Raw genomic sequence first — 14,583 nt, 5'->3', positions numbered from 1 at the left:
CAGTGAAAGCGGATCCTGCGTGTCTGACACGAAGGATTCACCTGTAATCGATCACATCTAAGGCCCCATGCACATGACCGTGCCCTTAATCACGGTCCGTAATTACTGGCACGGCCGGCCGCGGACAGCCGGCCGCTTTTGCGGGTCGTGCTCCCATTAAAAGTATGGGAACATGGTCCGTAAAATAAAAAAATAGGAGATGTCCTATTTTTTACGGAAGGTTTCCACGGCACAGACACCTTCCCGTAAATATACAGGAAGGTGTCCGTCGGCCATAGAAATTAATAGGTCCGTAATTTGGGACCGTAATTACGGTCCGCAGTTATGGACAATTTTTACGGTCGTGTGCCAAGTGATGAACTTAAATGTGATCGATAGCAGCTCGATCCTGCGTGTCGGACCTGCTGACACTAAACCCGTCAGTCCCGCGGACCTGACGGATTTAGGTCTTAGTGCACAATACAGCTGCTCTGTATACAGAATGCAAAGCAGCTGTAGCTCAAAAAAGTTAAAATTATTTTTAATAAAAAGTATTTTGAAAGTTGCACCAAACACACTGATAGACATTTTTAATAAGAAAAAAACAAAAACTATTTCAAAGGTGTACATAGCCTTTAAACCATTTGGAAGGTGGTTAGTTTAGGTAACATATCTCTTCAGTGTGATAGAATATAATCTATCAATGAACTATTAGCAAGAACAACCACCATTTTAGTGACTCCTTAATGGAGCTAATAAAGGGTAAGGGTATGTTCACACGGCCTATTTACGGACGTAAATCGGGCGTTTTTGCCCCGAATTACGCCCGAAAATAGCGCCTCAATAGCGCTGACAAACATCTGCCCATTGAAAGCAATGGGCAGACGTTTGTCTGTTCACACGAGGCGTATATATACGCGCCGCTGTCAAATGACGGCGCGTAAATAGATGTCCGCGTCAAAGAAGTGACCTGTCACTTCTTTGGCCGTAATTGGAGCCGTTATTCATTCACTCCAATGAATAGCAGCGCCAATTACGGCCGTAATTGACGCGGCGTTCAAGCGCCTGCACATGCCGGTACGGCTGAAATTACGGGGATGTTTTCAGGCTGAAACATCCCCGTAATTTCAGCCGTAACGGACGCCCTCGTGTGAACATACCCTAACTAAACTTTTTAAAAATGTTTTGACACGTCATAGTGAGATATAATAGTGACATGTCAGAAGTTTGGATGGGTGGGGGTCTGAGCACTGAGACCCCCACCGATTGCTAAAACGAAGCAGCAGAAGCGCTCGGGTGAGCGCTGTCACTTTGTTTTTTGATCGCACAGACTCAGTCTATGTGCCCGTACACCGCTCGCTCTGCTTTCCAACGAAAGCCGATCAGAAGCAAAGTGGCACAGAACTAACCTGAGGAACTTCTGACGCTTTGTTTTAGTAAACGGTGGCGGTCTCAGCGCTCAGACCCCCACCGATCAAAACTTCTGACATGTCACTATGACGTATCAAAAGTTTTTAAAAAGTTTTGTTGCCCTTTAATTATGATTTAAAGGTATTCCAATTTTCTATGCCATATTCTGCAACACTGCCCTTTGAAGTACAGGAAAAACTGTAACGGATCTTAAGGCCACGTACACACAACGCAGATTTTGCATGTATTTTTTTAAACCAAATCCAGGAACGGAACCTAACCAAAAGAAATATATAAAGGAAGGCCTTATAGATCTGCTGTCCCGGATCCAAATCTGGTTTTGACTTAGTGGTTGATTTATAGAAGCAATCCACCAATAAGTTTTGTGGTCCACGTGATTAACGGTTAGAAAATAACCTATCCATTTTTACTTTATAGTATTACTCCAAACCAGGGTTCACCAAACAGGCATTAGTTGAGATGCAAATCTGTTATGGAAAATTGGTCTTTCAGCCATCTGTAACGAGGAGACCAAATTATTGAAAAATGTTGGACATTATAATTATTTTTAGATCATTTATGCCTTTGTTACTTACCGACATAACTTATATGACAGCTGCTGATTGACTTAGCTAAAACAGGTACTTACTCACGTGCACAGCCTCTTGGATTTAGGCCAAATTCAGGCAAATGTGGGGAAACTCAGACGTGAAAAAAGGCAGTTTTTCACGTCCGAGTTGCCTCCGTGCGGGTCCCGTTTTCACGGATCTCAATAGACTTGAGTCTATCAAGGGATCTGTGAAAACAGAACAAAATAGGACATGTTCTATATTTCAACGGAACCTCATACGGTCTGTTGAAACGACGTTGTTTTAACATCCATCACACAGATGTATACTACGATTGTTTTTAAAGGTGTCGGAGGCAAGTATTAGGGTATGTTCACACGCTTAACAAAAAACGTCTGCAAAATACGGAGCTGATTTCAGAGAAAACAGCCTCTGATTTTCAGGCTTTTTTGAAGCTGAGAATGAAATTTGGAGCTTCTTTTGAGGCTTCTATTCAGACGTTTTTTGAGGCATTTTTTGAGGCGTTTTTCATAGTGTTCAATGGAAAATCAGCTCCAAAAAACGCCTCAAGAAGTGACATGCTACTTCTTTTTACGGAGCATATTTTTACGCTCCGTTGTTTGACAGCGAAGCGTAAAATAAAGGCTCGTGGGAACAGAACATCGTAGTTCCCATTGAAAGCAATGGGCAGATGTTTGTAGGCGTATTAGGGGCGTTTTTTCAGGCGTAATTCGAGGCGTAAAATGCCCAAATTACGTCTGAAACCACTGCGTGTGAACATACCCTTAGGGTTGTAGTCTGTGCAGACAGAAGCTTTGATAGAAAGGACTGCAATATATGAAGATAAACTGGACTTCCTACCATACTTTCTAAAGAGGTACGTCCATACCTTCTTTTAAGAAAAGCAGTTTGGAAGTGTTAAGGGGTTTTCTGGTTTGGAAAACAAATTTTCAAGTACCCTATTGGGTTAAGGCCCCACGGCGTGTCATTGACGCGGGGTGCCATGTCCGTGCTTTATATATTGGAGACTAATATTATTGGAGAGTCCAATTATTTCAATGGCACGTCTGTAATGTGTTGCGGCTGCTGCAGGGGATTTGAACACTTGTTGCCTGGATTCCCCAACTGTTTACAGCTGATCACTTGGGGTCCCAGCAATGGAACACCCTGTGATCAGCTTATTGCTAGGCGAGCCTTCTGACAAAAAGAGGATTGTCCGAAGTAGACAACCTCTATAACATAGAACATATACTAGAATGATCAGATCATCTATGTCCCTATGGGAAATCCCTTATAGTAGTCAACACTCCTAAACCGGTGGTGTTTTTTGCTGCGGTTTTGCCATGGACACAGTAGTATTAATAAACCATTCTCTAAAATGTTCATAGATCATGGAAAACGGTGCAGCAATAGCACATGAAAGAAATCACTTTTTAGATGCCACAAGTGTTAGTTTTTTGACAAAAATAATCTGTGATGTCAGGCAATAAGAATGTGGATATCAGTGGACAAAAACTATAAATCATAAACTCATTAAAGGCGTTCTCCCATAAAAAAAACAAACCTTTATGACATGTCAATCAGACATGTCTGGTTTGTGGGGACTCTGATTAAGGCCTCATGTACACGACCGTAGTGGTGTGCACGGCCGTGATTTTCGGGTCAGACGACCGCGGATTGTCACCCGCGGTCCACCCGCAAATCGCGGGCTGTGCACATAGCCGCGTGCATTCATTTCTATGAGCCTGGACCGCAAAACACGGCCGTAATAAGACATGTCCGTTCTTTTTGCGGTCCAGGCTCCTGGGCCATGCACGGACCGTGGAAATGGTCGTGTGCATGGGCCCATTGAAATGAATGGGGCCGCAACTCACCCGCTGATTTGCGGGTGAATTGCGGCCGCAAAAATACGTTCGTGTGCATGGGGCCTTAGACTGTCCTGTTTTCAGTGGAGTGGTGACTGCACATGTATTGTCCATAGAAACGAGTGCGTGTTGTAGAAAGCTTGAGTGCACTTAGAACAGGTTCACACATCAGCGCCATTGAAATTAATGGGACTGAGCTGCAATACCACACACAAACTGTGAACAGGTGATGCGCTGTGTTGGGAAGAAAGCAGCCATGTTTTTCTTTTCCTGCTCAACCCCTTTAACTATTTATGTGCCTTACAGGTTTGGTATAGGAAAGCCATTGGAGAATGCACCACGTTTTATGTTATGTATGTGACCAGATTCACACAGGGCAATTTTTGATGCGTTTTTGTTTTTGTATGAGTGGATCATAAACTAAAAGTATTATATGCCATTCATTCCAAAAGTAGAGAGGGACATGCTCTGCGCATCCAACTTTCACAGTGATCTTTTGCTGCTAAACAACATTTTTCAACATGGAACATGAGTTTCTTAGTAGACATTTCGATCAAAGTGCATAACCCACTTGGCACTTAACTACTCTAGTATAAGGTGTATGGCCTGTGAGCAGGAGGGCTGCTGGGCCGCTCTCCCTGCAGGTTCTGCGTTGCAGCAGCATTGATTGCCGTGTGGACCTTCCTGTAATATTAGAGTAGGGACCATCTTTACAGTCGCCGTAAAATTACAAGTGGGCTTATATAGTTTGAATAAAATGTCTACTAACAAGCACATGTTTATTCTGGGGAACAGCGGATTACTGTGAAAATTGGATATGAAGATCATGTATTTCTCTCTTGGAATATAAATAAGACACGCGCTTTCTTTTTTTCTCTTTTCACTCTTTAAACGCATACATGCAACAAAAGCTGTGTGAATCTGGCCTGAGACAGATGTTTGTGTAGCAGTGGTATGGTAACTTTGCAAAATAAGATTTAAGCATTTATCTGTATTTTGTGTGACCCAGCGGGCTGAGTCAGCTCCTATGTGTCAGTGATATTGCACAACCTGCTTCCTCCTTTTACTGTAATCCAAGTCACATGTTTGATTTCTATATTTCTCTAAATTAGTTTTTCTTCATTACAATTTGGAGGGGAGAAGAACAGGATAATCCATGCAGCAGGAGTAAGGGCTCATGCAAACTCCTGTACTACGGGAGAAAAATCCATGGGCCTAAAAAGTAGCTTTGCATGCCTCCATTTTCACACAGAGGTTGCCGTAATTGTGAGGCCTTATTCACTCGAGCGTATTTCATGTCCGTGTTATGCGCGTTAAAACAACAGACGTCACACGGACCTATGCAATTCAATGGGGCCATTCAGGCATTGTGTTTTTCACGCAGCGTGTGTCCACTGCGTGAAGCTCACTGCATGTCCTATACTTGTGCGTTTTTGCGCATCACGCACCCATTGAAGTCAATGGGTGCGTGAAAATCAGATTTTCCTCCTGCAAAAAACTCAGTGTGAACTCACCCTAAGGCCAGATTCACATGAGCGTGTGTGTTTTGCGCGCGTTGCAGTTCCGTGTGGCATCAGTGAATGGTGCGTGTCTGCGTGATTTTCGTGCATATGGCATCGTTATGACACTTTACAAACATAAAAGCAGGAGGTGCTTTTATTTTTTCATTCATTTATTTTACTACTGCGCGAAAAACGGCCAAGTATAAGACATGTCGTGAGTTTTACGCAGCGGACACACACTGCGTGAAAATCACGGACAGTCTGAACGTACCCATTGCCTAACATAGGTCCGTGCGACGCGCGTGAAAATCACATTCGTGTGAATAAGGCCTAAAGCTGTGCGACATCAGTTTTTTACAGGCTGGAATTGTTAGGGGAAGTACAGACTGTTTTATACAAATTTGGTAACCTAAGGCTACGTTCACACGTTGAGGTTTAGTCGTGTATTCTGTGCCTAACTGCTGATGTTTTGCATTTAATGCAAGTGAATGAAGTTTTTGTAATAAATACTGCATTATGCATAACCGCATGTATTAACATGTGGCGGTTTTTTCCACCGTATTTTGACATTTGGCAGATTTTCAAATAATGTAAACTGCTTTTGCCATGGATCTGCTTTGGAAAAATGAGCATTTGTTTAGGGTTTTTTCGCAGCGAATCCAAAGCAAAATTTGCATGTGTTACGTATTTTACACCTTCTACATTCAAAACTGTGAAATCCACTGTGAACATCCGCAACGAAATGAGCGTGCTATGGTATTGAATATCCGCAGCGTGCTCTAAGTTCCGTGTTCCGCAGCATGTGAATGAGAATTGTTCAAATCTCATTCATATGGATGGTACTATTATCTGCCATGGATTTTCTGTGTGAAAAAAAAGCATGTACAAAATGACACCACATTAAAAATGCCACGTAAAACGCCTTAAGAAATGCATGTTACATTTTAATAACGCTAGCGGTATTCGGCTACCTGCACACGAGCACGAGCGTGAATCTGCTCCGTTATGCATCAGTTTGCTTTTCGAGGGCATGTGTTATTCACGCACTCGCAAAGCACATCTTTTTAAAAATATATTATTTTCAATTGAATTGATGCGTAAATCACGCACCCATTGACTTCAATGGGCGATAGGTGCATGAAAAACGCACCAATATAGGACATGCAGTAAGTTTTACGCAACGGACACGCTGTGTGAAAACTCCTTTATGTGTGAAATAAATGGGTCCGTGTGCTGCGTGTGATTTCCTTTGCAGCACACGGACGTTATTCACGTTCGTCTGAATGAGCCCTTATTTATAATTTAGTTCTACGTTTAAAAAATAAAAATTCAGCCCTTCTCATCTTCAAAGCACTGAAAACCATAATTGAAATGATTTGTTCTTGTTAACAGCATGGAATTAATTAGGACAAAAGGCTGTAACATACCAAGGCTACATAATAGACCATGTTACATGTCTTTGTAGTGCCTGAATGTAACCGCCACAGCATCTGTAGTCTCTAATGAAGCATGATTAAAGACAAGGGCTTCTTTTAACAATCACCAAAGACACACAGGGATAAGTTGCTGGCGCTGTCCACTTGGCATGTTTAGCCTCTCCTCTGTCTTTGTCATTAAGTACAATGGCTGGAAATGCCGCCAGCTTTCACTGCTGTTACTGTGCACTCTGCAACAAAAACAAAACACCTTTGTTTAGTAAAGTGTTAGGCGTTTAACCAACACGAACGTGCTTTTGCGGCCGCAATTCCACCGAAAATCCACGGGAGAATTGCGGCCCCATTCATTTCTATGGGTCCATGCACACGTCCGTGGTTTCCACGGTCCGTGCATGGCCCCGGAGCCCGGCCCGCAGAAAGAACGGGCAAGTCTTATTACGACCGTGTTCTGCGTTCCGGGCACATTGAAAATAATGGCCGCGGCCATGTGCACAGCCTGCGATTTGCAGGCGGCTCGCGGCTGACACTCCGTGGTCGGCCGACCCGAAAATCACGGCTGTGCACATGGCTAGGGTCGTGTGCATGAGGCGTTAAACTGGCCATTCAGAAGGGTCAGGCTGGGTTGACACGCAGCACTTTGCTGCATTTTTTGTTGCATTTTTCGCAGCATTTTCTTTAGGTCCAGAACGCTTTGGCCAGATGTTACTATAAAGGGGTATTACCATCTCGTACACTTATAGCATATACACAGAATATGCCATAAATGTCTGATAGATGCAGGTCCCACCTCTGAGACCCGCACCTCTCTCTAGAACAGGGCCCCCGACTCCAGTGTTACCTGCTGTCACTGGGCTCCGGCCATTGACTGATGAGGTGGCCAGGTTTTCCACAAACAGTTGAGCTCGTTTTACTACGCTGTTTCCAGAACTCCCAGACAAATTATGGAAGTTACGGAAACAGCGTAGCACTGTGAGCTATGCTGTTTCTTAAACTTGGGAGCTATGGAAATATTGTAACTTGCTGTGCTACGCTGTTTCCAGAATGACCATTAACTATAGTAAAACGCACTCCGCTGTTTCCAGAAATCCCGACCACCTCGTCGGACAGTTGCCGGAGCCCAGCGGCAAAAGGTAGGAAGCAGGTCAGGGGGTCCTGTTCTAGATATAGGTGTGAGACCTGCATCTATAGGACATTTATAGCATATCCTGTGGATATTCCAGAAATGTCCGAGACGGGAATACCCCTTTAACCAGTTCATGACAGGGTTATTTTGAGCCTTCAGGACCTGACACCGTTTAGCCATTTTTAGCACGCATTAGTTAAACAGCTAGAACTTTTTTTATTTGTTGGGCTAGCGACGTGACTTTTGCGATGTTTTTTCTGTAGACAATGCAGGATTCTTTTTTTATCATTTTTATATACATCCTTTGATGAAGTATTTTTTCAAAATGCACCATTCTCTGGACATTTAGTCTTTTTAGTCAGTTTTCCCATAGGCTTCTTTATATGACTTAAAAAACACAGTGAAATTCAGGGCATTTTTACAAGCATTTAAAAAGACTGAAAAAATTGTGTTTGTGAAGAAGGTCTTAGGGTTAACCCTAATAACTCCCTATAAAACGGAATAACTTGTTCTGTTTTGCCTTCAGTATTTAAAATAACCACATTCACTATCAGAAAGTAGATTATTATTTTATTAAAAGGAAAAAAAAAAGCAAAAATAATACACGCTGAAGTTATGAAGTGACAAATTTTGGTAGCGGCACATTGACAGAATACAACGATTCTGCTGAAACATGCCAGCAGAGCAACGACGGGGAACTTGAATTTCCAACTGGGTTATTCTATCATCAATGTAGCAATCTTATCATGCGATTATATTAGTAATTTCCTAGTTCTAGACTCTTGTGGTAAAAGTTCCGCATAAGGTTGGGTTCCCACAGTGCAGATTTTGCATGCCTTTTTTTCACCAGAATTGGATCCAGTAGAGCAGACCTATAAGGCCTTTCTTTATATATTTTTTCTTTTTAGGTTGCAATCTGCCGCGTGTGAATCCACCCCTGAGACCCCATTACATGGGCAAATAAATTATTAACGCTTGTTCATGATCATTGGCCCCTGAAATAGGGCAGTGATCAGCCAACAAACGAGCAAATGCTAGTTCGTCGGCTGATCACATCTTTTATGTAGCCTTCAAAATCATTGTTGTCGGCAGCGCATCTTCCCTTGTAAACAGGATGTGCTGCCGACAATAATGCAAACTGAAGGGGACGGAACGATCGTATTAATGATCGTTTGTCCCCATACCGTATAGTGTATAGTGCCGATCGATTTGTAATATAGTCGATTGGCGCTCGTTATTGGCAGAAATCTGCCCCTGTAAACCCACCCTTACTCTGCTCCCATATGGGGACTCATAGAACAGGTCCTCAGGACATGGCTAGGTTGGGAGTAACCCCAGGTTGCTTGAGAGAAGTTTGGTATACTCAGAACAAAAGCAGTTGGTAGTGACCTAGGCAACTAGTACTGAGGGATTAAACTAGGAAGAAAGGATAATGACAACGGCAAGAAAATAGGAATACGAGCAATAAAAACGTGTGATCAGTAAAGAACATTCTGATTACATTTAAGTGCAAATGATGCAGTAATTTAATAAATTGTAAAACGGAAAAAAGGAATTTGATTGTGACACTGTATAGATTGCATTTTAGAGCCATTTTCTCATGTTTATTTATTTTCGACACATAAATAATTATATATATATATAAATAAAACACTGCAAATTCTATGCACTTTGCTTTCTAGTGATTGATTTTGAGTCATCTAATCAATATTTAGTGGAATGTAGAAATCAGCATTGTATATGGGGAATAACTTTGTTTTCATGATGCAATAAGTCTGACTCAACACCCCATTGTAAATTGCAGTCTGTGATACTTTGATGTCGGGTATTAACGTATGGCATAGTGTATTCTATACTGTGGTGTTCAGAGAATGGGGTGGAGAGGTACAGCTCTGACTTACAGATTACATTAAGGGTCAGTTCATATGTTGCGTAAATACTGTGGTTTTTCCACAACGGAATTCGTCGCTGAAAATCCGCAGCAAATACAGTGAGGGTATGGTCACACGAGGTCATTACGTCCGTAATTGACGGACGTATTTCGGCCGCGAGTACCGGACCGAACACAGTGCAGGGAGCCGTGCTCCTAGCATCATAGTTATGTACGACGCTAGGAGTCCCTGCCTCGCTGCAGGACAACTGTCCCGTACTGAAAACATGATTACAGTACGGGACAGTTGTCCTGCAGCGAGGCAGGGACTCCTAGCGTCGTACATAACTATGATGGTAGGAGCCCGGCTCCCTGCACTGTGTTCGGTCCGGTACTTGCGGCCGAAATATGTCCGTCAATTACGGACGTAATGACCTCGTGTGAACATACCCTGTCAGCAAAGTGGATGAGATAAAACAAATCTCAACACGCTGCGGAAAACCACTCAGAAATTGACCTGCAGTGCGGAATTTTATGTCATTTGTATTTGCATAAACGCTGCTTATTTTTTTACGGGTTTTCACCAGTGAATTCAATGGGAAGGTAAAACGCGCATCAGATAGTAGTTGTTGTTGCGTTTTTTTGCGGCAGATTCGCAGCGATTCAGCTGCAAAAAACGCAGCTCAGAAAAAAAATAATTATCATACTTACCCAGAAGTCTGTGTGCCTCCCTCCAGCGCAGCCTCCTCCATGGGATGACACATCATCCCATGTGACCGCCTCAGCCAATCACAGGCTGTAGCGGCTGTCACATGGGATGAAACATCATCCCAGGAGGCGGCCTGGATGACGCCGGAGTGCCGGCCTCCTGGGATGATGCTTCATCCCATGTGACAGCCGCTGCAGCGGTATCCTGCAGTTTTACGCAGCGTACATTCCGCTGCACCACAGCGTTTTTTTGCCCAGAATTCCCCGCGACGCACAAGGCGCATATGCTGCGTGCTTTTAAGCAGCGTATCTGCCCCATGTGAACTCAGCCTAACAGTTTATATATAAAGGGCATTTTTCTTTAAAATAAAGATAAATCTCCAACAAACCTAATTAAGTTATCCTTCCATTGTTAATCCATGTACACATATTGAGGATCCTGACAGGATTTACATTGAAATTCCGTGGCTGAATCCGGACAGAATCCCCAGCCTTTCCACCAGCAATGCATGTGAATGGGGATCTTTTTGCCTCATTCAGATGCTCTTGAAAAAGTTCATGTGAAATAAAGACTGCGACGTGGGCTGTATAAAAGCTGCAGCATGTTTGTTATTTGCTCAGATTGAAAAAAACGTGGATTAGCTCCATTGAATTCCAATAGAGCTAATCTGCGTTAGAATCAGCAGCAGAAATCCAAGTTTCAGTTGCGGATTTCTGCCGCAGAGTAAACACCAAGTGAAAATCCATTGCAGATTTGCCTATTGCAAATCCTGCACATGTGGACATGCCCTTAAGCCATTAAATATTTTTTTTGAGCTATTTCTGAATTACAGCTGTATCTAGAAAAGCTCATGACTTCCTGTACAACCCCAATGAAAGTGATTGTTATCAACATTTTAACAGCAAATCTGATTAAAGGGCAGGTCAACCACCGGACAACTGATGACCTATCCACCTAATAGTTCATCAGTATATCATCGGCGTGGGTCCGACACCCGGACCCCGCACCATTAAGCTGCCCCGGCTGCGTTCGGCACTGGACGTCCATGCCGGAAGCAGTTGTCTCTGACCACTGGATAGCGGCCGAGCTTTAGTACTGCTGCTCTGCTCCTGTTCAAGTGAATAGAATCAGAGCTGCAGTTCTGCAGCACGGCCGCTATGCTATGTACGGAGCCAACTGCTTCCGGCTCCGTTCATCGAATAATGGGCAATAACATCCAGTGCCAACAGGCCACCGGAACGGCTGATCAGTCCGGGTGTCGGACCCTCACTGATGATATACTGATGACCTATCCGGTGGATAGGCCATCAGTTGTACGGTAGTGGACAACCCCTTTAAGGTACTTTTACACGGCCCAATATGGGACAGCCCGTTGATTGGATCTAGTTTGCTCCTTTCACAGGGAGCAGTGATTAATTATGTATGGGGACGAGCTATCATTACTACAATCGTTCTTCCCCATGCATTTCCATCATGTCGGCAGCACATCTCCCTGTTTACATACAAACGCTTGTTTGCCCGATCATTGGCCTATGTAAAAAGGCCTTTAGATATTATGTGATTTGGTGGAAGGTCGATTTATCACTGCGTAGCTACATAGACATAACATTCTAAACTCTCGAAAAGCTGAGTGACATCCCTGTGGGAACTGTAATGGTATCCATATAGGCAGTCACACAGCTTTCCCAAAAACTATCCTAGCTTTAACTTAAAGAAAACTCCATCTAAATAAAATTGAATTAGGTTAAGCTGTTCTAAGACTCAAGGGCAAGCGACTTATTATTGGACATGTCAAAATCCCACATGCATGATCTTCCCCACACCCACAACAGATGAAGTGGGGGGAATGTTGAGCTTCTCCTATCTATACACAGGCCAACCCCCCAGAAATCAGCGGGCTTGGCTTTTGCATATTGTGTATGGCCAGGTGAGTGCAGACAACAAATACCACGGAACTGAGTTTTCTGCAAAGTAGATTAAAGGGGTTGTCTTATCACAAATCGGTGTCAATCGTTTTAAATACATCAATCAGTGTAAATGGCCGACTGGAAGAAGTTGAGCACAGGCGACAAAGGGACTTAGCGCTTTATAGCGATAGGCAGGGTGATAGATGCCGGACGCCAGCTGATTGGACATTTATTGCATATCCTAGCCTATCCTATGTCACAATGTCTTTAAAGAGGCTCTGTCACCAGATTATAAGTGCCCTATCACCTCTATCAGTCTAATCGGCGCTGTAACGTAGATAATAGCAGTGGTTTTTATTTTGAAAAACGATTATTTTTTAGCAAGTTATGAGCAATTTTAGATTAGTTTCTTAAAGACCAACTGGGCGTGTTTTTACTTTTGACCAAGTGGGTGTTATAAAGAAGTGTATGAGGCTGACCAATCAGTGACCAATCAGTGACCAATCAGTGACCAATCAGCTTCATACACTTCTCATTGTTCCAGCCCAGCTTCTTTCACTGCCCAATCACACTGTGCTGTGGATCATGCTGGGCTGGAACAATGAGAAGTGTATGACGCTGATTGGTCGGCCTCATACACTACTTTACAACACCCACTTGGTCAAAAGTAAAAACACGCCCAATTGGTCTTTAAGAAACGAATCTAAAATTGCTCATAACTTGCTCAAAAATGATAGTTTTTCAAAATAAAAACCACTGCTGTTATCTACGTTACAGCGCCGATCAGATTATGTAGGAGACAGGACACTTATAATGTGGTGACAGAGCCTCTTTAAGGTTCTAAGCTAGTCATAGACATTAGATGTTAATGAGGTTGTCCACTACCAGACAACTGATGACCCATCCACCAGATAGGTCGGGTTCCCACACCCGGATCGCACCTATCCACTGCCTCCGGGCACCGGATTTCCATGGCAGTAGCAGTTGGCTTCGGTCACAGAATAGCGGCTGAGCTGCGGTGCTGGAGCTTTGCTCCTATTCAAGTGAATAGGAGCAGAGCTGCAGTTCTACAGCATGGTCGCTATGCAATGTACGGAGCCAACTGCTTCTGGCTCTGTACATTCCATACAGTGCAATGACATCTGGTTCCTGCAGGCCACCGGAGCAGCTGATCAGTGCGAGGTCGGAGTGTCGGACCCCCACAGATCATATACGGATTACCTATCCGGTGGATAGGTCATCAGTTGTCTGGTAGTAGACAACCCCTTTAATTGGCAGATCCCAGCAACAATCTCTGTGTGGACTGCCAGACACCATACAGTCACTGACCAGGTTAGAATCGCTATGTGCAAACTAATTCTCTTTCGTCTCCAGCATGGCCGAGCTGAATCTGCGTGTTAGTGGAGGAATCATGTAGGGCTCTGTACAATTGCTAATGTCTACGAACAGCTTTACATTTTCTCTTCTTTTGTAACTATATTGGCTGTATTTTGTCTAGCTTCTTAGATGAACCGAGAACACATTTTACTGTCTTAGGGTATGTTCACACGCACTAATTACGGACGTAATTCGCGCGTTTTTGCCCCGAATTATGTCCGAAAATAGCGCCTCAATAGCGTTGACAAACATCTGCCCATTGAAAGCAATGGGCAGACGTTTGTCTGTTCACACGAGGCGTATATTTACGCGCCGCTGTCAAATGACGACGCGTAAATAGACGCCCGCGTCAAAGAAGTGACCTGTCACTTCTTGGGGCGTAATTGGAGCCGTTATTCATTGACTCCAATGAATAGCAGCGCCAATTACGTCCGTAACTGACGCGGCGTTCAAGCGCCTGCACATGCCGTTACGGCTGAAATTACGGGGATGTTTCCTCCCGAAAACATCCCTGTAATTTCGGCCGTTACGGACGCTGCCGTGTGAACATACCCTTATCTGCATTATTCACCTTTGTGGGATATGTGGATTTGTTCTACCATTCATACGTAGGATATTTTTAGTGCCAGACCTGTTTGATATAAAAATTGGGTCAGGTTTACTAATGTGATTGCACCTAGACCCCACAATTTGGCACGTAATGTTGCATCAAATTTCAGACCTTCTTATGAAGCAAATGCGACAAAAAGAACAGATGTTTTCTCCTCACTAGACACTATTGAAGTGTCTACAAAAGGTGTGGCTGAGCAAAACATGCCTGGTTGAAATGCGCAAAA

The 14,583-nt window shown here is 43.5% G+C and overlaps 1 protein-coding gene across 7 annotated transcripts in view; it reads left to right on the top strand.

The window, feature by feature from the left end:
* NFATC2 (nuclear factor of activated T cells 2) overlaps nucleotides 1-14,583 on the top strand; it is a 99,410-nt gene that overhangs the window by 7,692 nt on the left and 77,135 nt on the right. The window lies entirely within an intron of this gene.

Source organism: Rhinoderma darwinii, chromosome 13 (genome assembly GCF_050947455.1).
Source record: "Rhinoderma darwinii isolate aRhiDar2 chromosome 13, aRhiDar2.hap1, whole genome shotgun sequence".
In the NCBI taxonomy this organism is placed as follows: Eukaryota; Metazoa; Chordata; class Amphibia; order Anura; family Rhinodermatidae; genus Rhinoderma; species Rhinoderma darwinii.
The sequence above is the reverse complement of the archived record's forward strand: the minus strand, read 5'-3'. Positions and strand labels throughout refer to the sequence as shown.